Consider the following 25,166-nt stretch of genomic DNA (forward strand, 5'->3'; position numbering starts at 1 on the left):
CATATTAAACATTTCAAATTTTCACGTTTTTGCACAAAGAAAAAATGATTCTCCCATTACTTTTTAAAAGATAGCAAATCTCCACTCCTCCGTTTCCTTGTACACTCTGCATTTTCCGGTTTTTTAAATACAACGTTCACGGCGTAGTGGTCGCTTCAACGTCCGCAGCTTAGCCTGGTACTACACTGCCGCAACCTGCCAACTGTCGCCACTGCCCCAGTCGACGATTGCACGCGAGCAGCACACGTGCTGGAGGAAGTATTGTAAAAAACTTAATCCAGCTGCAAAAGAAAGTATACAAGACCCATGTACAACGTACCCTCGAGTATTTAGGATCGTCGTCACGTCGAGTTGAGAGTAGGCGGTCAAAGGTGTGCTGGTAGGTTGTAACTGGCTTGTTCAGTCAGTGAAACAATGTTACAAATGTCGTCAGTGTTCATAGAGAGCTGCCAAAATTCTTGTAACAGAAATTCATGGGACCCTGTAACTTCATCTGAAAGTATTTTGGGAGGATCGTAGTAATGTGATAGTCTGCGACATATATGTCGTCTGTATGTGGGACAGGAAAGAGGGGCTAAAAGTGGTATGAAACACCCTTGCCGTTCACACTACAGAAGTTTTCTAAGTGCTACTGTAGATGCCTGTAGGTTGAGGGGGACCACGAGTGGAGAAACAGCTCACGAGAAGGGACTTGACACTTTGCGTGCGACAGTGCCGGCTGTTGAGTTGCCCATGACAGAAAATATTATTCTAACTGTGTGTGTTTAACAGAAAATTTTAAGCAAGTAAAAAAACTAAAATGTTGTTGCTTGTGGATGTGGCATTTCTGTTTATTAACAACTGACAAAATATTTAGTGTCAGATCTAGTGTCCCCCCCCCCCCCCCCCCCCCCACAGACACACACACACACACACACACACACACACACACACACACACAGACCCCAGGATTTCAAGTCACCAAATTTTGGTGTTGCTTGCAAAATTCTTACATATGTACACCACAGCACCACCACAACAAACACGTGCAGTTGCAATATTAGTTCTTGATCAGTATGCAGTTTTTTAAATCAGTTACTTCTAATTACATTTCCAAAGGTGCAGTGTACTGTATATCTGAAAACTGAGTCTTAAATAATTTTGATTCATCTCCAGGGCTATGCAGGTTGTGAATATCTATTTCAAAACTTTAACAATAATACACAACATTTTGTTAATGAGCTGTAACTCATGTGACCAGAGATAACTGTAGTGATGAAATACATTTGAAAGAATGTGATGAAATACATGTAATGAATAATGAACTGTAACTCATGTGACCAGAGATAACTGTAGTGATGAAATACATTTGAAAGAAAGTGATGAAATACATTTGAAAGAATTCATTTGTGATCAGAGACGGGAATAAAAAAGCATTTTATATTTGAAAGAAGTTAAATTACCTGTACTGAGCTGACATTCAGATAGACGTATTTCACCCGTAAATTCATTAATTTTATTGCATGTGCTAATAATCAGTAGCTCCTTCACTAAGGGTGCCATACTGAAGTTATTTAAATTCTCATTATGTAATTGAGAGCAGGTTTGATCATAAGACAGAATGAGGTGCGAATGTGGTGTAATAGAACCACCTAATAGTTAGTGAAGTTTAATTTGCATAAAATACTGGCTCGAAGTTCACAGGTATTGTAGGAGCTATGGAACTCTATAGGACTTTCAGCAGCTGCCGTACTTATTAGCATAAGAATAGGCGATGTTGTCTTCTAACAACGGAAAATCCAGAATGAAATGTAACAATATTGTGAGAAGGAAAGTTGCTACTCACTATATAGTGGAGATGCGGAGTCGCAGATAGGCACAAGAAAAAGACTCTTGACAATTAAAGCTTTTGGCCATTGGCCTTCATCAACAGCGCCCACACACACACACACACACACACACACACACACACACACACACACACTCTGTAATTTTACCCTTCCACATATCACTATTAAAATTCTCTGTCTTTGCACACATTTACTTATCTTCATTATCTTCTTCTTGTTGTTGGCTGTAATTATTGTTGTATCAAAGGGTACATCCTTGTGGCTGAAATTTTGATTTAACTGCTTCCTGATAACTGAATAACTAATGAAGATTTGCCTGTTGCGATGAGTATCTTATTATATTATCCCATTCTTCTAAATCACACCGACTTAACAATTAGACGTCTATTTCCATGAGAGATATGGCCACCACTACTAATTTTCTGCTGTACTAACAGTATTCCAAAGAGTTTATGAAGCAAAATAGTTTACAAACTTTCTTCGCACGAAAAGAATCTTTACTAATTTATACCATTATTTTATTAATGAGTCCAAAATTAAATTTAATAATTACCATTAGATTGTGCAATAATAATATGAATTTTAAATATACCAGAAATTTCATAATTTCAAATATTTTTAAAAGAAGAGCAATTTTAACTGTACACACAGAGTACTAACAAATTAATTTCTTTTTACATATTTTAGCCTGAAACATAACACATACACATCATACGAAGGTCATACAGCGGGGCACACACACACACACACACACACACACACACACACACACACACACACACATACACACACACACACACACACGAATACGGTATCAGGCATTCCTTGAGACTTCAGTCGTGTGTGTGAGTTGCGTTTCCGTGGGAGTGTGCGTCTATTGTTGACAAGGCCAATGGCCAATAGCTTTAATTGTGTGGGTCTTTTTGTTGTGCGTATCGGTTATGTTGTCTTGGTAAACAAGCATTGAGAACATTTGTCATAACCTGGTATGATTGAAGGCTAGTTGCTCAACTGCCACAGAAAGTTTCCTTCAACTGGTTCATGGGGAAATAAAGCTTTATTTTCGTGTCTCAAGCCTACCTTATGCTATACAAATATTCTGCCTGGTCAGAGATGCCTGTTTGGCTGTGTTTGAACCACGAATTCTGTTTCCATCTACTGTGCTCGCAAGTTATAGAACTTTTGTCTTTTTTTTTCTCTCTCCCCCTTTATGGGAGATTTCAACATGAACCCTGGACCTTGCCAGTGGTGGGGAGGCTTGCGTGCCTCAGCAATACAAATAGCCGTACCGTAGGTGCTACGACAATGGAGGGGTATCTGTTGTGAGACCAGACAAATGTGTGGTTCCTGAAGAGGGGCAGCAGCCTTTTCAGTAGTTACAGGGGCAGCAGTCTGGATGATTGACTGATCCAACCTTGAAACTCAATCAAAGCACCCTCGCTGTGCTGGTACTGCAAATGGCTGAAAGCAAGAAGAAACTACAGCTGTAATTTTTCCCCGGGGGCATGTAGCTTTCCGGAGGCAAAATAGACCCCCCATTGGGACTACTCAGGACAACGTCGTTATCAGGAGAAAGAAAACTGAATCGCAGCTTGTAATGTCAGATCCCTCCATCAGCCAGGTAGGTTAGAAAATTTAAAAAAGGAAATGGATAGGTTAAAGTTAGATATAGCAGGAATTGGTGAGGTTCAGTGGCAGGAGGAACAAGACTTCTGGTGAGGTGTATACAGGGCTATAAATAAAAAATCAAATATTGGTGATGCAGGAGTAGGTTAAAAAATGAATTTAAAAAAAAAAAAAAACTGGAGCGCAGATAAGCTACTACAAACAGCATAGTGAACACATTGTTGTAGCAAGGATAGACACAAAGCCCATCCATACCACAGTGGTACAAGTTTATATCCGAGCTAGCTCCGCAGATGATGAACAGATTGAAGAAGTGTATGATGCATAGAAATTATTCAGATAGTTAAGGGAGACGAAAATTTTATAGTGTGGGGTGACAAGTTTGATAGTAGGAAAACGGAGAGAACAAAAAGTAGTAGGTGGGGGCATGGAATGAAAGAGTAAGCCGTGTGGTAGAATTTTGCACAGATTGTAACTTAATCATCACTAGCACTTGGTTTAAGAATCGTGAAAGGAGGTTTGTGTACATAGAAGAGAGCTGGAGACACAGAAAGATTTCAGATTGATTATATAATGGTAAAACAAATTTAGGAACCAGGTTTTAAATTGTAAGACATTCGCAAGGGCAGATATGGACTCTGACCACAATTTATTGGTTATGAACTTTACATTAAAGCTGAAGAAACTGCAAAAATTCAGGAATTTGAGGAGTTAGGACCTGGATAAACTGAAAGAAACAGAGGTTGAAAGAGTTTCAGTGAGAGCATTAGGTAATGGATGGCAGGAACAAGGGAAAGAAATACAGTTGGAAAAGAATGGGTAGCTGTGAGAGATGAAATAGTGAAAGCAGCAGAGGATCAAGATGTTTAAAATATTAGGGCTAGTAGAAATCTTTGGGTGACAGAAGAGATATTGAATTTAATTGAAGAAAGGAGAAAATACAAAAATTCTGTAAATGAAGCAGCCACGTCTAAAAAATGCGATCAACAGGAAGTGAAAATTAGCTAATCAGGGATGGCTAGAGGGCAATTGTAAGGCTGTAGACACATATATCACTATGGGAAAGGTAGATACTGCCCACAGGCAAATTAGAGACCTTTCGAGAAAAGAGGACCACCTGTGTGAATATCAAGAGATCAGATGGGAAACCAGTCCTAAGCAGAGAACATCGGTTCTTACTACGATGAGAGGACCCTCCAATGTGTGGTGCTTGTGGCGTGCAGATTACAGTGCACCACATTTTATTGGACTGCATTTTATTTGCCGAAAAGTGGACTGCGGCAGATTTGCCTTGACGACGGATGTCATCTATTTTATGTAATGATCAAACGAATGTGGTTAGGGTTTTAAAGTTTTGTGAATTGTCCAACGTTTTTAACAAGATTTTAAGGAGATGTTCTTAATGTGTCAAAGAGTGGATGACTCACCCTAGTTTTTTGTAAGTGGTCAGCCAGTAACAATTCCCTGTGGTTTTCTTTTACTTCTGTGTTTTGTTTTCTCTCTGTCTTAATTCATTGGTTATCTCTCTTCCCTCCTAATTGGTTTTAGTGTATGTGATACAGAGTTACTGTGTGGTCATTTCGAGTGCATGCGTGTACAACACTTTTAGTTTATCTCTACATTTGTTTGTTTTTGTAAGTGTAAGGGCATTGATGACCTCACCGTTGGGCACCCATCACACACACACACACACAAAATCGCGCGCGGAACGAAGGGAAAGCAGAAATGTGGAAGGAATATGTAGATGGTCTATACAAGGGTGATATACTTCAGAGCAATAGTATGGAAAATAGAAGAGGATGTAGATGAAGATGAAATGGGAGTTATGATACTGCCTGAAGAATTTGACAGAGCACTGAAAGACCTAAGTCAAAACAAGGCCCTGGGAGTAGACAATATTCCATTAGAACTACTGGTTGCCTTGACAGAGCCGGCCGCCGGCCATGACCAAAGTCTACCATCTGGTGAGCAAGATGTATGAGACAGGCGAAATACCCTCAAACTTGAAGTAGAGTGTAATAATTCTGGTCCCAAAGAAAGCAAGTTTTGCCAGGTATGAAAATTACTGAAATGTCAGTTTTAATAAGTCACGGCTGCAAAATACTAACATGAAATCTTTACAGACGAACGGGAAAACTCGTAGAAGCCTACCACAGGGAAGGTCAGTTTGGATTCCATAGAAATCATGCAAAGTGCTACTGACCCTACGACTTATCTTAGAAGATTAGTTAACACTTTCGCTGCGGCTGACGCTATCGCCGACACTTTGGACCTCTATTTTTCGGAGATTTCGAGCTCCACCCACTATCACCCTGCCTTTCTCCTTTGGAAACGAGCGTAGGTGGCTCAAGCGATACCCTTCTCAGAATTCGAGTGCTACAATGCCACCTTTATTATGACGGAGCTATATTATGCTCTTTATTTCATTCCAGTCCTCCACTCCAGGGACGGACGATGTTCAAATTCAAATGTTGCAGAGCCTTTCTCTTTCATACGTGCAATCGCATCCGGGCAGAGGGCACGTTTCCCAGATGCTGGTGTGAGGCTACTGTCATGACCATGTCTAACCCCAATAAGGACAAACACCTTCCTTCTGGCTATCGCCCCATTTCTCTCACCAGCAGTGTTTTCAAGGTGATGCAATGTATGACTCATGGACGGCTGATATGGTGGCTCGAGTCTTGCAATTTACTAACCACTGCACCATTCAGCAGTTGACTATCTTTCTACTTTGTCCAACCATGATGTGAATGGTTTTTTGCAGAAATACCAGACAGTGACCATGTTTTTCGACTTGGAGAAAGCCTACGACACCTGCTTGAGGACTGGTATCCTCCATACTCTCTGGGAATTCCAAGACCGGATGCCCAGTTTCCTTCAGGAATTTTTAAAAGCCAGAGTTTCCAAGATACACATGGGTTCTTCCTTGTCAGACACCTTTAGCCAGGGAAAACAGTGTACCTCACGCTTCTGATTGTCTTCTTTGCTATTGCCATTAACCCTATTACAGCCTGTCTCCTGCTGGGCATCTCCAGCACCCTTTTTGTTGACGATTATGCCATCTATTGCAGTTCTCCACGTACTTGTCTACTTGAGCAATGTCTTCAGTGTAGCCTCGTTCATCTTTATTCGTGGAGCATCGACAGTGGCTTTCCCTTTGCCATTGACAAAACCATTTGTATGAATTTCTGGCGGCGCAGTTGATTTCTCCCACCGTCTTTACATCCTGGGCCTGTAATTCTTCCATTCGTTGAAACTACGAAGTTCCTGTGGCTCATGCTCGATAGGAAACTTTCTTGGCCCTCCCATGTATCTTATCTAGCTGCCTGCTGTATGTGGTCCCTCAGTGTCCAACATGTCCTCAGCGGTACTTCCTGGGGAGCGGATTGGATCACCCTCCTCTATTTGTACTGGTCCCTTGTCCATTCGAAACTACCTTATCGGTGCTTCATTTGTGCCTCTGCACATCTGTTCATCTTATGCCGTCTCAGTACTATCCACTGCCATCGGTAACACTGGAATTCAATATGGCGTTAGCCTTGATGACAGCTTCCACATAGTGGACTCGCGTTCGGGAGGACGACAGTTCAATTCCGCGTCCGGCCATCCTGATTTAGGTTTGCCGTGATTTCCCTAAATCGTTCCAGGCATATGCCGGGATGGTTTGTTCGAAAGGGCACGGCCGACTTCCTTCCCCGGACTTCCCTAATCCGATGAGACAGATGACCTCGCTGTCTGGTCTCCTCCCCCAAACAACCCATCCCAACAGGTTCCACTCTCGCTGGCATACGTTCAGTCAGGTGCTGGAAGGTTTCTTGGGAAATGGCAGCCCATTCTTCACGGAGTGCTGCACTGAGGGGAGGTATCGATGTCGGTCGGTGAGGCCTGGCACGAAGTCGGCGTTCCAATACATCCCAAAGGTGTTCTATAGGATTCAGGTCAGGACTCTGTGGAGGCCAGTCCATTACAGGGATGCTATTGTCGTGTAACCAATCCGCCACAGGCGGCGCATTATGAACAGGTGCTCGATCGTGTGGAAAGGTACAATCGCCATCTTTGCTCTTCAACAGTGGGAAGCAAGAAGGTGCTTAAAACATCAATGTAGGCCTGCGCTGTAATAGTGCCACGCTAAACAATGGATGCAACCCCTGTCCATGGGCGGCCGGAGTGGCCGAGCAGTTCTAGGCGCTACAGTGTGGAACCGCGCGACCGCTACGGTCGCAGGTTCGAATCCTGTCTGGGGCATGGATGTGTGTGATAGCTTAGTTAGGTTTAAGTAGTTCTAAGTTCTAGGGGGACTGATGACCTCAGAAGTCACATAGTGCTCAGAGTCATTTGACCAAACCATAACACTACCGCCTCCGAATTTTACGGTTGGCATTACACACGCTGGCAGATGACGTTCACCGTACCCACACCGTTCCATCGGACCGCCACATCCTATACATGGATTCGTCATTCCACACAACATTTTTCCACTTTTCAGTCGTCCAATGTTTACGCCCCTCATACCAAGCAAGGCATCGTTTGGCATTTACCGGCGTGATGTGTGGCCGTGAAATCCAAGTTTTCTCACCTCCCGCCTAACTGACATAGTACTTGCAGTGGATGCTGGTGCAGTCTGGAATTCCTTTGTGATGGTCTGGATAGATGTCTGCCTATTACACATTACGACCCTCTTCAACTGTCGGCGGTCTCTGTCAGTCAACAGACGATATCGGCCTGTACGCTTTTGTGCTGTACGTGTCCCTTCACGTTTCCACTTTACTATAACATCGGAAGCAGTAGATCTAGGGATGTTCAGGAGTGTGGAAATCTCGCGCTCAGACATATGACACAAGTGACAGCCACGTTCGAAGTCCGTGAGTTCAGAGGAGCGCACCATTCTGCTCTCTCACGATGTCTAATGAGGTCGCTGATGTGGAGTACCTGGCTGTAGGCGGCAGCACATTGCACCTGATATGAAATACGTATGTTTTTGGGGGTGTCCGGATACTTTTGATCACATAGTGTATGATTAGAAAGATCAGAGCTCGTATAGGCCCGCGCACACACACACACACACACACACACACACACACACAGTTGTTTTTCCCTTACTCTATTTCTCTATTTGTGAGTGGAACAGATAAGGAAATGATTTGCACAGGAAATGTCTAGAAGTGGTACAGGGTACCCTCCGCCATGCACCATCTGGTGACTTGCAGAGTATGTATGTAGATGTAGATCAAAACGAAAGAAAACTGTAGTACATTTAAAGGATCCAGCATATGGGATGGAAGGTGCACTATAATCATATGTTGTTGTTGTGGTTTTCAGTCCTGAGACTGGTTTGGTGCAGCTCTCCGTGCTAACCTATCCTGTGCAAGCGTCTTCATCTCCCAGTACCTACTGCAACCAACATCCTTCTGAATCTGCTTAGTGTATTCATCTCTTGGTCTCCCTCTACGATTTTTACCCTCCACGCTGCCCTCCAGTACTAAATTGGTGATCCCTTGATGCCTCATAACATGTTCTACCAACCGATGCCTTCTTCTAGTCAAGTTTTGCCACAAACTCCTCTTCTCCCCAATTCTATTCAATGCCTCCTCATTAGTTATGTGATCTACCCTTCTAATCTTCAGCGTTCTTCTGTAGCACCACATTTCGAAAGCTTCTATTCTCTTCTTGTCTAAACTATTTATCGTCCATGTTTCACTTCCATACATGGCTACACATCATACAAATACTTTCAGAAACGACTTGACACTTAAATCTGTACTCGATGTTAATAAATTTCTCTTTCTTCAGAAACGCTTTCCTTGCCATTGCCAGTCTACATTTTATATCCTCTCTACTTCGACCACATCAGTTATTTTGCTCCCCAAATAGCAAAACTCATTTACTACTTTAAGCGTCTCTTTTCCTAATCTAATCCTGCAGTATCACCCGACTTAATTCGACTACATTCCATTATCCTCGTTTTGATTTGGTTGATGTTCATCTTATACCCTCCTTTCAAGACACTGTCCATTCCGTTCAACTGCTCTTCCAAGTCCTTTGCTGTCTCTGACAGAATTACAATGTCATCGGCGAACCCCAAGCTTTTTATTTCGTCTCCATGGATTTCAACTCCTACTCCGAACTTTTCTTTTGTTTCCTTTACTGCTTGCTCAATATACAGATTGAATAGCATCGGGGAGAGGCTACAACCCTGTCTCACTCCCTTCCCAACCACTGCTTCCCTTTCATGTCCCTCGACTCTTCTAACTGCCATCTGGTTTCTGTACAAATTGTAAACAGCCCTTCGCTCCCTGTATTTTACCCCTTCCACCTTCATAATTTGAAAGAGAGTATTCCAGTCAACACTGTCAAAAGCTTTCTCTAAGTCTACAAATACTGGGAACGTAGGTTTGCCTTTCCATAATCTTTCTTCTAAGATAAGTCGTAGGGTCAGTATTGCCTCACGTGTTCCAACATTTGTACGGAATCCAAACTGATCTTCCCCGAGGTCGGATTTTACCAGTTTTTCCATTCGTCTGTAAAGAATTCGCGTTAGTATTTTGCTATGCTACTTGACTGTCACCTCTCCAAGACTCGAGTGACTATTTAAACTTAAAACGAAGACTGAGGCCCAGCTCACAGGTTGACAGTAGCCAGTGTGTAACTTCATGACAAAGGTAGAGTACGTTGAAAGAATTGGGACTTTGAATCTCAGGGGGACCAAACGTACTCTAAATGGAGTACGAGTACTCTTTTTCAACTTCTTCTCTCTGTATTCTACGATTTCCTTTATTTACACATGCTGTACGCTTTTTTAACTTCCCTGTCTCGCATAATCTAAAGTGTAAGTTTATCGCGAGTACAGAGTTGCAGGATGAGACCATTTCGTTAATTGCAGGGAGAAGCTGTCTATGTTTCAGTGGAGATGCCTTTCCTGAACAGACGCCAACTTTCAACGCAGCCCCCTCCATTGTCTATCCGTCAGCACACTTATCTGCAGAGTTATTTAGTGCACATTGCAGTATATGCGCAAGTCAGTGTGGGTCTTTGCTTAGTTTGTATTTGCTGCCTCACTGTGGACGGCGTATGATCAACGTTAAAACTGAAATGACACGTCGGAAATGTAGATTTCAAGATCGTTTTGAAAGTGTCTATCCTGGCATAAAGCGAATTAAAGATGACGACTGCAAGGTAAAATGTGTTACCTGCAATGTAATTTTGTCAATTCGAAACAGCATTTAAATACGCCACTGCACAACTTAAAAGTAAAGTTCGGCTTCCAAAACTAGGTTAGAATTGTTCTTTCGAGCACAGCAGAGGAACCGAAATTGCGTCACATGGAGCTCGTGTGGTCATATCATAATGTAGCATATAATCAAGAGTATGGACTCTACAAGCACTCTTCTCAAAACGTCATGTGATCAGCGGATTTCTGTTGCAAGAACTAAATCAGAAGCTATTCTTACGAATGTTCTATATAACTAGTTTGAAGAAAGATTAAAAGAAGAGGGTTAACAGGACCACACCATGCCTATTTAACCCACGTTAATTTAGGCAAGTATTTAACCCACTTCTGGAAAAACTATTTGATGCAGGACCTCAATATTTTTACTGTACGCTACATGATGCTAATAGAGTCAACTGTACTAAAATGTGCTTTATCTATTTTATAGTTTTTAAGAAATACTTTTTTATGTTATGACGAACGCGGCAGTTTACAGTTGAACCTATGGATGCAGTGCTCGCATTCCACGTCGGAGTTGTGAAGAGCGTGGCGAGTTGAGCACGACCCACGCCGCCAGACTATTGGCGTGGGGGGAGGGGAGGGGGGGAAGGAGCAGGATTGGTCGTGCCTGCGGACGCCGGCTGCCATTTGCCCCGCCTGTCATCATCCGTGATTCACCTGCACGCCACGCTGCCTATGACGTCATGGCAGGTGGCGGCGCTGAGTCACGAGAGAAGGTGGCGGCAGCTTCCTCCCTGAAAGCCTCGCGTCCACCGGAGCCAACACCGGCGAACGAGGCTTCGCTCCGCAGCGAAATACTGGCGGGCTGGACTGAACAGCATTCGTTTCGAACACGCAGGTGCCAACCCGCGCTCAGCTGGCTGTCGGTCTTCGAAACAACTTTCATATCACGTCCACTTGGGTGCTGTTTACGGACCACTTTCGTTGTTGACACGACTTTCGTGAGGCCTATAGTGGTCGGAAGATGATGTAATGTTTCCAGAATGAGATTTTTCACTCTGCAGCGGAGTGTGCGCTGGTATGAAACTTCCTGGAAGATTAAAACTGTGTGGCGGACCGAGACTCGAACTCGGCACACAGTTTTGATGTGCCAGTAAGTTTCATATCAGGGCACACTGCGCTGAGTGAAAATCTCATTCTGGAAACATCCCCCAAGCTGTAGCTAAGCCATGTCTCCGCAATATCCTTTGTTTCAGGAGTGCTAGTTCTGCAGGGTTCGCAGGAGAGCTTCTGTAAAGTTTGGAAGGTAGGAGATATTGGCAGAAGTAAAGCTGTGAGGACGAGGCGTGAGTCGTCCTTGGGTAGCTCAGTTGGTAGAGCACTTGCCTGCGAAAGGCAAAGGTCCTGAGTTCGAGTCTCGATCCGGCACACAGTTTCAATCTGCCAGGAAGTTTCGGATGTAATGTTGCTGACAGCAATAGTACAAGTGATTGAGGGTTCGAGTCTCGATTCGGCACACAGTTTCAATCTGCCAGGTAGTTTCGGATGTAATGTTGCTGACAGCAATAGCACAAGTGATTGAGGGTCCGAGGAATCCACTGTGTAAAATGCCGTACACATTGAAATATAATTAGTGGACAGTAGACCAAGTCCGACCTGGGGCACAGGCAAACAAAAAGTTGAATATGGACAGTCGATGTGAAAAACATTTATTGCAAGTAAAACATGCTCCATGATGAGCTTCATTCATAGTAGTTCAAATCGTTCAAATGGCTCTGAGCACTATGGGACTTAACATCTGAGGTCATAAGTCCACTAGACTTAGAACTACTTAAACCTAACTAAGGGCAGTAAAACATCCAAGCCCGAGGCACGATTCGAACCTGATACCGCAGCAGCAGCGCGGTTCCGGACGGAAACGCCTAGAACCGCTCGGCCACAACGCCGGCTCGTAGTAGTTCATACTGGTAATCTGAATCTATATCTACATCGATGCTTCGCAGTTCACCTTACGGCACGTAGCAGAGGGTACCCCGCACCACTACTATACTCGTTTCATCATAATAATGAACATGCTGTAAACAAACACAAACGCGATGGTTGGTCAGAAGCCGTAGCACACGTATATTGGTGTTGTTACGCTCTTGGAAGTAGGTCCTACTTACGTAGAAGATATATTACTACACTAATGGCCATTAAAATTGCTACACCACGAAGATGACGTCCTACAGACGCGAAATTTAACCGACACGAAGAAGATGCTGCGATATGCAAATGATTACCTTTTCAGAGCGTTCACACAACGTTGGCGCCATGGCGACACCTACCACGTGCTGACATGAGAAAAGTTTCCAACCGGTTTCTCATACACAAACAGCAGTTGACCGGCGATGTCTGGTGAAACGTTGTTGTGATGCCTCGTGTAAGGAGGAGAAATGCGTACCATCACGTTTCCGACTTTGATAAAGGTCGGATTGTAGCCTATCGCGATTGCGGTTTGTCGTATCGCACCATTGCTGCTCGCGTTGCTCGAGATCCAATGACTGTTAGCAGAATATGGAATCTGTGGGTACAGGAGGGCAATACGGAAAGCCGTGCTGGACCCCGACGGCCTCGTATCACTAGCAGTCGAGATGACAGGCATCTTATCCGCATGGCTGTAACGGATCGTGCTACCACGTCAAGATCCCTGAGTCAACAGATGGGGACGTTTGCAAGACAACAACCGTCTGCACGAACAGTTCGACGACGTTTGCAGCAACACGGACTATCAGCTCGGAGGCCATGGTTGCTGTTACCCTTGACTCTACATCACAGACAGGAGTGCCTACGGTGGTGTACTCGACGACGAACCTCGGTGCACGGATGGCAAACCGTCATTTTTCGAATGAATCCAGGTTCTGTTTACAGCATCATGATGGTCGCATCCGTGTTTGGCGACATCGCAGTGAACGCACATTGGAAGCGTGTATTCGTCATAGCCGTACTTTCGTATCGCCCGGCGTGATGGTATGGGGTGCCATTGGTTACACGTCTCGGTCACCTCGTGATCTCATTTACGGCACTTTGAACAGTGGACGTTACATTTCATTTGAGTTACGACCCGTGGCTCTACCCTTCATTCTATCCCTGCGAAACCGTACATTTCAGCAGGATAATTCACGACCGCATGTTGCAGGTTCTGTACGGGCCTTTCTGGATATAGAAAATGTCCGACTACTGCCCTGTCCGGCACATTCTCCAGATCTCTCACCACATGAAAACGTCTGGTCAATGGTGTCCGAGCAACTGGCTCGTCACAATACACCAGAAATTACTCGTGATGAACTGTGTTATTGTGTTGAAGCTGCATGAGCAACTGTAACTGTACACGCCATCCGAGCTCTGTTTGACTCAATGCCCAGGCGTATCAAGGCCATTATTACGGCCAGAGGTGGTTGTTCTGTGTACTGATTTCTCAGGATCTATGTACCCAAACTGCGTGAAAATGTAATCAAATGTCAATTCTAGTTTAATATATTTGTCCAATGAATACCCGTTTATCATCTGCATTTATTCTTGGTGTTGCAATTTTAATGGCCAGTAGTGTACTAAATTACGTTAGACGAAACTTTAATATGTTCAAATGTATTAACAGTCATCAATATATTTCTTAATCACGCTTTAGCTATGTAGCTTTTGTTTCAAAAATCGTGTACAGTCACAGTCTTTGCACTGTTGTGCTGCGATTGACGCGCTATTGGCCGCGGTGGTCTAGTGGTTGTAGGCGCTGAGTCCGGAACCGCGGGACCGCTACGGTCGCAGGTTCGAATCCTGCCTTGGGCATGGATGTGTGTGATGTCCTTAGGTTAGTCAGGTTTAAGTAGTTCTAAGTTCTAGGGGACTGATGACCACAGAAGTTGAGTCCCATAGTGCTCAGAGCCATTTGAACCATTTTTGAGCAGTATGCAAGTCAGACTTTGGCGACAATGCCCACCTCACGGGCCCACTGACTGGGGATCTTGTACCGTATTCGTTTGACCCTCCAGTAGCAGTTACCGAGATACCGGTGCCCTTTTCCTACTTTGGGATGTTTTATCTGGACTACAGCTACCCACGGAACATTCTCCCCGCCTCTCCCTTACCAACGGCCAGTGGCATCTGTTGATGATGATGATGATGATTAGGTCCCCCATACTCCGCGAAGCGCAGGGGAAATCCGCACCGCCGACTAGCCAAGGTCCTCTTCCAACCGTAATGGGGATGGATGGTGGTGATGAAAACAATACAAGAACACTCAGTCATCTCGAGGCAGATAAAATCCCTGACCCAGCCGGGAATCGAACGCGAGACCCCGTGCACGGGATGCCAGAACTCTACCGCAAGACCACGAGCTGCGGAAATCCACCGCACACTGAGTCACAGTCGGTCGCCTAAGGTCGTCGAACTGACATCTCCTACCGTGCGTTAGAACGCAGTGTGGCGCGCCGTCAACGCGATAACGCTCGATTCAGGTGTACGTTCGACGGTGAACAGAAAACAAATTTCTCGAGAGAGACTCCATAGGATCCATCTTGCAGATTCGCCTTTTTGTGTGAACTGCAAACGTCCAGCATACAGACGAACATCTCTACATCTACATGGATACTCTGCAAGTCACATTTAAGTCGGCGGAGGTTCGAGTCCTCCCTCGGGCATGTGTTTGTCCTTAAGATAATTTAGGTTAAGTAGTGTGTAAACTTAGGGACTGATGTCCTTAGCAGTTAAGTCCTGTAAGATTTCACACACATTTAAGTGCCTGGCAGAGGGTTCATCGAACCACCTTCACAATTCTCCATTATTCCAATCTCGTGGAAAGAATGAACACCTACATCTTTCCGTACGATTTCTGATTTCCCTAATTTTATCGTGGTGATCGTTCCGCCCTATGTAGGTCGGTGTCAACAAAATGTTTTCTCATTCGCAGGAGAAAGTTTGTAATTGGAATTTCGTGACAAGATCCCGCCACAACGAAAAACGCCTTGTTTCTAATTATTTCCAGCCCAAATCCCGTATCATTTCTGTGACACTCTCTCCCATATTTCGCGATAATACAAAACGTGCTGCCTTTCTTTGAACTTTTTCGATGTACTCCGTCAGTCCTACCTGGTAAGGACCCCACACCGCGCAACAGCATTCTAAAAGAGGACGGACAAGCGTAGTGTCGGCAGGCTCCTTAGTAGATCTGTTACATTTTCTAAGTCTCCCGCCAATAATACGCAGCCTTTGGTTAGCCTTCCGCACAACATTTTCTATGTCTTCTTTCCAATTTAAGTTGTTCGTAATTGTAATACCTAGGTTAGACTGATTTATCGCGTAACCTAAGTTTAACAGCTTCGTTTTAGTACTCATGTGGTTGACCTCACACTTTTCGTTATTTAGGGTCAACTGCCACTTTTTGCATCATTCAGATATTTTTTTCTAAATCGTTTTGCAGTTTGTTTGGATCTTCTGATGAATTTATTAATCGGTAAACGACAACGTCATCTGCTAACAATCGAAGACGGCTGCTCAGATTGTGTCCCAAATCGTTTGTATAGATAAGGAACAGCAAAGGGCCTATAACACTACCTTGGGGAACGCCTGAAATCACTTCTGTACACCAGCTACATTGTGGGCCGGCGGAAGAGATCTGGTATTTTGTGCATCAAAGTTTGGCTCTCTTTTCATGGATGTCGCCCTCTTATGTCGATTCTCACACTCTCCTGTACCCGGACGCTGTTTATGACCCGAGGGCGAAACACACCGCCGTCACGTGGATCTAAGATCACGCGATTCATTATTTATTTGGATGTGGTGTCATGGAACTCATGGATTTTTGGAACTATTTAAACGATCAACACTGTGCTATTGTGAAGAACCCTAAGTACAGTCAATACTTTTCGAACTTTTTGGGGAGCATCTTCCACGATCCATCCTGTAGCTGGATTATTCATCGCAGGAGATAAATTTGATACATTCACGCAACAGATAGCGATACCTACACGACATTACAAGAAGACTTGCGATGAAAATGGGGCGGCCTCGAATCCTCCCAAAACGAGGTAGGTAAGCAGGTAACAGGACCGAATCCTCCCAAAGTGACACGTTGTACACTACTGGCCATTAAAATTGCTACACCAAGAAGACATGCAGATGATAATCGGGTATTCATTGGACAAATATGTTATACTAGAACTGACATGTCATTACATTTTCACGCAATTTGGGTGCATAGATCCTGAAAAATCAGTACACAGAACAACCACCTCTGACCGTAATAAGGGCCTTGATACGCCTCGGAATTGAGTCAAACAGAGCTTGGATGGCGTGAAAAGGTAAAGCTGCCCATGCAGCGTCAACACGATACCACAATTCATCAAGAGTAGTGACTGGCGTATTGTTGCTCGGCCACTATTGACCAAACGTTTTCAATTAGTGAGAGATCTGGGGAATGTGCTGGCCAGGGCAGCAGTCGAACATTTTCTTTATCCAGAAACGTCCATACAGATTCTGCAACATGCGGTCGTGCATTATCCTGCTGAAATGTAGGGTTTCGAAGGGTTCGAAAGAAGGGTAGAGCCACGGGTCGTAACACATCTGAAATATAGCGTCCACTGTTCAAAGTGCCATCAATGCGAACGAGAGGTGACCCAGACGTGTAACCGATGGCACCCCTATACCATCACGCCGGGTGATACGCCAGTATGGCATTGACGAATACACGCTTCCAATGTGCGTCACTGCGATGTCGCCAAACACGGATGCGACCATAATTATGCTGTAAACAGAAGCTAGATTCATCCGAAAAAATGACGTTTTGCCATTCGTGAACCCAGGTTCGTCGTCGAGTACATCATCGCAGGCGCTCCTATTCTATCCTGTGAAAGATTCTTCATCTCCCAGTACTGCAACCTACATCCTTCTGAATCTGCTTAGTGTATTCATCTCTTGGTCTCCCTCTACGATTTTTACCCTCCACGCTGCCCTCCAATGCTAAATTTGTGATCCCTTGATGCCTCAAAACATGTCCTACCAACCGGTCCCTTCTTTTTGTCAAGTTGTGCCACAAACTCCTCTTCTCCCCAATCCTATTCAATACCTCCTCATTAGTTATGTGATGTTCCCATCTAATCGTTAGCATTCTTCTGTAACACCACATTTTGAATGCTTCTATTCTCTTCTTGTCCAAATTAGTTACTGTCTATGTTTCACTTCCATACATGGCTACGCTCCATACAAATACTTTCAGAAACGACTTCCTGACACTTAAATCTATACTCGATGTTAACAAATTTCTCTTCTTCAGAAACGCTTTCCTTGCCATTGCCAGTCTACATTTTATATCCTCTCTACTTCGACCATCATCAGTTATTTTACTCCCTAAATAGCAAAACTACTTTATTACTTTAAGTGTATCATTCCCTAATCCAATTCCCTCAGCATCACCCGATTTAATTTGATTGCATTCCATTATCCTCGTTTTGCTTTTGTTGATGTTCATCTTATATCCTCCTTTCAAGACACTGTCCATTCCGTTCAACTGCTCTTCCAAGTCCTTTGCTGGCTCTGAAAGAATTACAATGTCCTCGGCGAACCTCGAAGTTTTTATTTCTTCTCCATGAATTTTAATACCTTCCCCGAATTTTTCTTTTGTTTCCTTTACTGCTTGTTCAATATACAGATTGAATAACATCGGGGACAGGCTTCAACCCTGTCTCACTCCTTTCCCAACCACTGCTTCCCTTTCATGCCCCTCGACTCTTATAACGGCCATCTGGTTTCTGTACAAATTGTAAATAGCCTTTCGCTGCCTGTATTTTACCCCTGCCACCTTCAGAATTTGAAAGAGAGTATTCCAGTTAACATTGTCAAAAGCTTTCTCTAAGTCTACAAATGCTAGAAACGTAGGTTTGCCTTTCCTTAATCTTTCTTCTAAGATAAGTCGTAGGGTCAGTATTGCCTCACGTGTTCCAACATTTCTACGGAATCCAAACTGATCTTCCCCAAGGTCCGCTTCTACCAGTTTTTCCATTCGTCTGTAAAGAATTCGGCCGCGGTGATCTAGCGGTTCAGGTGCTCAGTCCGGAACCGCGGGACTGCTACGGTTCCAGGTTCGAATCCTGCGCCGGGCATGGATGTGTGTGATGTCCTTAGGTTAGTTAGGTTTAAGTAGTTCTAAGTTCTAGGGGACTGATGACTACAAATGTTAAGTCCCATAGTGCTCAGAGCCAGCCTGTAAAGAATTCGCGTTAGTATTTGGCAACTGTGACTTATTAAACTGATAGTTCGGTAATTTTCACATCTGTCAACACCTGCTTCCTTTGGGATTGGAATTATTATATTCTTCCTGAAGTCTGAAGGTATTTCCCCTGTCTCATACATCTTACTCACCAGATGGTAGAGTTTTGTCGTAACTGGCTCACGACATACAGCGTGTGAACTTTAAGATGGCAAACCTCTCCCTAGTCCTGAATCGGTAGAAGTCGGTAATCGCCGGGAGGCTTCGGTAGGCACGCAGTTTCGACTGCTGCCAACATTACGTAGCTGACTGTGTTGTACAAGGTAGCCATTGTCGTCTGCTTCGTTACTGTTTTGCGCTGTACTGTTCTGCGTGTTTTTATTATGCAGTTGTGCTAAACATTATCAAAATGAGTGAAGAGGCAGCTGCTGGCCCGTCTCGGGAGTCGCCAACAACCCCTACCTGTATACTGCGTTCTATAATTTAAGATTTCACCGTACTGTTGAATTTTGAAGCCACTGAAGTATTATTACAGTCAGTCCTCTCGTTATCTCTTAGCTCCTTCCTTATCCGAATCCGAGAAATACGTTTCCGTTCTGGAAGTGTCACCTGCTACGTTGACAACGAGCCGGATTGGCTGACCTTCTCGCCGGATGGGGATGAAATGAAGATGAAGACAACACGACACCCAGTCCCTGAGCGGAGAAAATCTCCAACCCAGGCGGAAATCGAACCCGGGCCCGTAGGACGGCAATCTGTCACGCTGACCACTTTTTTTTTTTTTTGTAATCTCATTTTGTTCGTTATTGTTCGTTTCAATTGTTCGTGGCGGACGTCACCTGACGCCCATTGAAGTTCGTTACTGATCCATTCACTCAGTTTTTTTATTACAGAGGGCAGCTAACCCTCTGACCGAACACGCTGAGCTACCGTGCCGGCGAAATCTCATTTCGTTCGTTGCATCTGCTCAGGGCGGACATCGTAAGACATCCGTTGTATTTCGTTGTTGATCGATTAACACAGTTTTTTTTATTACAGAGGGTAGCTAACTCTCTGACCGAACACGCTGAGCTATCGTGTCGGCAAAAATAATCTCATTTTGTTGGCTTTTGTTCGTTGCATCTGCTCGGGGCGGACGTCCTAAGACATCCTTTTAAGTTCGTTGTTGATCAATTAGCTCAGTTTTTTTATTACACAGGGCTGCTAACCCTCTGACCGAACACGCTGAGCTACCGTGCCGGCGTGCTGCACACAGCTATCGGGGCAGACAAAGAGAGTGATGAAAATTTCTAACTTAAACACAGGGTAATTCTTCTGAGCGAGCTGTTTGTGATTCAAAAGCGTACTGCTGGGCCACTCACATATCTGTGTACTTATTCCATTTGCTCGTACCTCCTTTAACAGCATGCAATGGAGCACTGTATCAAACGCTTTCCGGACATCTAGCAATATGGAATCTACCTGATTCCCTTCATCCATAGTTCTTAGTTTACCATGTGAGAAAAGGGCAAGGTCAGTTTCGCACAGGCGATGCTTTCTAAAACCATGCTGATTCGTGGACATAAGCTTCTCAGAATGAGATTTTCACTCTACAGCGGAGTATGCGCTGATATGAAACTTTCTGGCAGATTAAAACTGTGTGCCGGACCGAGACTCGAACTCGGTCTGACACACAGTTTTAATCTGCCAGGAAGTTTCATATCAGCGCACACTCCTCTGCAGAGTGAAAATTTCATTCTGGAAACATCCCCCAGGTTGTGGCTAAGCCATGTCTTCGCAATATCCTTTCTTCCAGGAGTGCTAGTCCTGCAAGGTTCGCAGGAGAGCTTTTGTAAAGTCTGGAAGGTAGGAGACGAGGTACTGGCAGATGCAAAGCTGTGAGGACGGGTCGTGAATCGTGCTTGGGTAGCTGAGATTGCCCGCGAAAGGCAAAGGTCCATAGTTCGAGTCTCGGTTCGGCACAGTTTTAATCTGCCAGGAAGTTTCATAAGCTTCTCAGTCCCAATAAAGTGTACAGTATTGGAACTGAGAATGTGTTAAACAATACTGTAGCAAACCGATATTGATCTGTAATTTGTGGGTCCGTTCTTTTACCTTTCTTATATACTGAAGTCACCTGCGCTTTCTTTTCCATTTGCTTGCGACTCTGTGCTGAGCGAGAGATACACGATAAATGCAAGCTAGGTAAAGAGCTAATGCCGTTGAGTATCCTTCGTAAAATCGAAATGGGATACCATACCAAGTGATATATTTGTTTTCAAATCTTTAGGTTGCTTATTTACACCAAGTATGCTTGTTACTATGTCGTCCATATGGCCTGATGGCCAAATAACGGTATGTTTGTACGGTTCTCGTGCGTGAACGATTTCGTGAACGTGAAATATAAAACTTTGGCTTTCGTTCTGCTATCTTCAGCTGCCACACCATACTGGTCAACAAGGGACTGAATGGAAGCCTTAGACCCGGTTAGCGATTTTACGTACGATCAGAGTTTTGTCGAGCTCTCCGCCAGATCTTTTGCTAAAGGTGAGACGGTGGTAGGTACTGAATGCTTCGCGCATAGATCTTTCCACAGACGCACGAATCTCTACTAACCTTTGCTTGTCATCATTTATGCGTTCCTCTTCGAACCGATAGTACAATAGTGTCTGCTTCGTTAGCATCAGCCGAATTTCGTTATTAAACCATGGTGGGTCTTTTCCATCCTTTACCCACGTACTACGCACGTAACACTCAAGCCCACGATTTACAAACTGCTTAAACTTTGCCCATAATTCCTCTACATCCATCATACTGGAACTAAGCGATGCCAATTCACCAAGTGAGATCTTAATAACTGCTTATCTGCTCTGTCTATCAGAAACACTCTCCTAGCCTTGACTGATTCATAAATTTTCGTAATCATAGTTGCTGTAATGACATCATGATCGCTAATCCCCGTTTCTATACTGACATTGTCGATAAGGTCCGGCCTATTTGTAGGTCCAAGGTCCAAGATATTTCCACTGTGTGTGGGCTGCTGAGCTAGCTGCTCAAGATAGTTTTCAGGAAACGTGTTCGAAAGTATTTCGCATGACCCCCCCCCCCCCCCCCCGCAATGAATCCATAGACGTCGCAGTCTAGGCAGGTTAAATTCACCTCCAACTAGTATTGCATGATCTGAGTATTTACGCGCTATTGATAGTAGCCTCTTTTGTACGATTGCCACAGCGGAATCGGGTGGGCGATAAAAACATCAAGCAATTAACTCGGTTTCACCTACACCTGTTATAAACGATCAGATGACTTCACTGTTACACCCAACTTCGATCTCAACAGAAACAATATTTTTATCAACCCCTTCCTACGCCCTTTTTTCTGCCTTTCCGATAAACGTTCCACGACTCGCAAAATATCTCAGGGACGCTCTGTATAAAGTCGATGATGAAGTGGAAAACTGACGTACAGTAATAAGCGGGTACGTTGAGTGCAGTAGGAGTTTTTCTAATGTACGTTCCTTTGGCTAAATAATTATTTTCGGTGTGGTACAGTATACAGAAATAATTATTTCGCGAAAAACATGTGTATTAGAAAAACTCCGACTGCACTGAACGTACCTACTTAGTACTGTACGTCAGTTTTTACTGGGTACGTTGAGCACAGTAGAATTAATTTGAAATCCACTAACGTTTATGTTGATGAAAATCTGTATCATTATATGAGGACAAATTTTTGATCACTGATAATATTGGGAAATTTGAGCGCCCACTGAAGTAGACTTAGGCCTGTGGTCTGGGTTAGGACTAGAGTTAATGTAAAAAATTCATTTTGATAAATCAAATTTTCATGGAGGATGGTCTGCCCATGAAATTATTAAATGATATTTTACGTTTTATTCAGTGTTGGACAGTAAGCCAAGACGAGATTAAACCAAAAAAACAAAATCATGTAATTAATTATCATTATTTTTAAATTTAGTCGTTCCTTTATATCCCAGTTAATATTCGCTTCTTAAAAAACTGAAAATCCCAATTACTAATTATTTTCAAATCTGGCAAACTAATTTTACATTCATTGGGGGTTCCAACATATTTTATCTCCGCAGAGAGCATGAAAACTACAGCTTTTAAAGCTATATAAAAGATTTACATGTGGCTCACTAATCTTTTTAACCATATTAGTACTGCTAACAGTGCTCAGGTTCATGAAAATGGCTTTTATTTATACAAAATAAAAATTTATTAACAATTTTAAAAACCATATGGTATTCTATCATAATTATGTAGAACATTTCTTTTGTTCTATTGAAATGAGAATTCTTTTTTAACTTGTTTGATGACTAAATTTTTAGTATTTACATGTCTAGGTATTTGGTAGTACTGCAGTTGTATTTCATTCTTCACTTCGTCCTCAATCAATCTTGTCATATACCCTCCTGGAAATTGAAATAAGAAAACCGTGAATTCATTGTCCCAGGAAGGGGAAACTTTATTGACACATTCCTGGGGTCAGATACATCACATGATCACACTGACAGAACCACAGGCACATAGACACAGGCAACAGAGCATGCACAATGTCGGCACTAGTACAGTGTATATCCACCTTTCGCAGCAATGCAGGCTCCTATTCTCCCATGGAGACGATCGTAGAGATGCTGGATGTAGTCCTGTGGAACGGCTTGCCATGCCATTTCCACCTGGCGCCTCAGTTGGACCAGCGTTCGTGCTGGACGTGCAGACCGCGTGAGACGACGCTTCATCCAGTCCCAAACATGCTCAATGGGGGACAGATCCGGAGATCTTGCTGGCCAGGGTAGTTGACTTACACCTTCTAGAGCACGTTGGGTGGCACGGGATACATGCGGACGTGCATTGTCCTGTTGGAACAGCAAGTTCCCTTGCCGGTCTAGGAATGGTAGAACGATGGGTTCGATGACGGTTTGGATGTACCGTGCACTATTCAGTGTCCCCTCGACGATCACCAGAAGGGTACGGCCAGTGTAGGAGATCGCTCCCCACACCATGATGCCGGGTGTTGGCCCTGTGTGCCTCGGTCGTATGCAGTCCTGATTGTGGCGCTCACCTGCACGGCGCCAAACACGCATACGACCATCATTGGCACCAAGGCACAAGCGACTCTCATCGCTGAAGACGACACGTCTCCATTTGTCCCTCCATTCTCGCATGTCGCGACACCACTGGAGGCGGGCTGCACGATGTTGGGGCGTGAGCGGAAACGGCCTAACGGTGTGCGGGACCGTAGCCCAGCTTCATGGAAACGGTTGCGAATGGTCCTCGCCGATACCCCAGGAGCAACAGTGTCCCTAATTTGCTGGGAAGTGGCGGTGCGGTCCCCTACGGCACTGCGTGGGATCCTACGGTCTTGGCGTGCATCCGTGCGTCGCTGCGGTCCGGTCCCAGGTCGACGGGCACGTGCTCCTTCCGCCGACCACTGGCGACAACATCGATGTACTGTGGAGACCTCACGCCCCACGTGTTGAGCAATTCGGCGGTACGTCCACCCGGCCTCCCGCATGCCCACTATACGCCCTCGCTCAAAGTCCGTCAACTGCACATACGGTTCACGTCCACGCTGTCGCGGCATGCTACCAGTGTTAAAGACTGCGATGGAGCTCCGTATGCCACGGCAAACTGGCTGACACTGACGGCGGCGGTGCACAAATGCTGCGCAGCTAGCGCCATTCGACGGCCAACACCGCGGTTCCTGGTGTGTCCGCTGTGCCGTGCGTGTCATCATTGCTTGTACAGCCCTCTCGCAGTGTCCGGAGCAAGTATGGTGGGTCTGACACACCGGTGTCAATGTGTTCTTTTTTCCATTTCCAGTAGTGTATTTGCCATTAAATTTGTGAATATTTTGATAGATATTTTGATAGTTAATAGCGAACCCTTTACCTTCAGATCTGTTTGTCGAGCATTTTTTTCATAATAATTATTTTTTGGTCCAGCTGAAGCCCAGTTTGTAATCAGTTTATTATTATATCCCAATTCATCAGTCTATTCATCTAACATACAACTGGATTCGACAGTCTTTTTCACCATTGTCATTGTATAACATACTGAGTATCGTGAATATTAGAGATCCGCTAAAACATCGAATCTCCGACATCGCTGAAAGGCGGAGAAAGATCCTGCAAGAGCGGGATAGACGACGACTGAAGAGAATCGTTCAACCCGACAGAAGTGCGACGCTTCCGTAAATTGCTGCAGATTTCGGTGCTGGGCCATCAACAAGTGTCACCGTGCAAAGTATTCAGCGAAACATCATCGATATGGACTTTCGGAACCGAAGCTCCACTCATGTA

Source organism: Schistocerca gregaria, chromosome 10 (genome assembly GCF_023897955.1).
Source record: "Schistocerca gregaria isolate iqSchGreg1 chromosome 10, iqSchGreg1.2, whole genome shotgun sequence".
Classification (NCBI taxonomy): domain Eukaryota; kingdom Metazoa; phylum Arthropoda; class Insecta; order Orthoptera; family Acrididae; genus Schistocerca; species Schistocerca gregaria.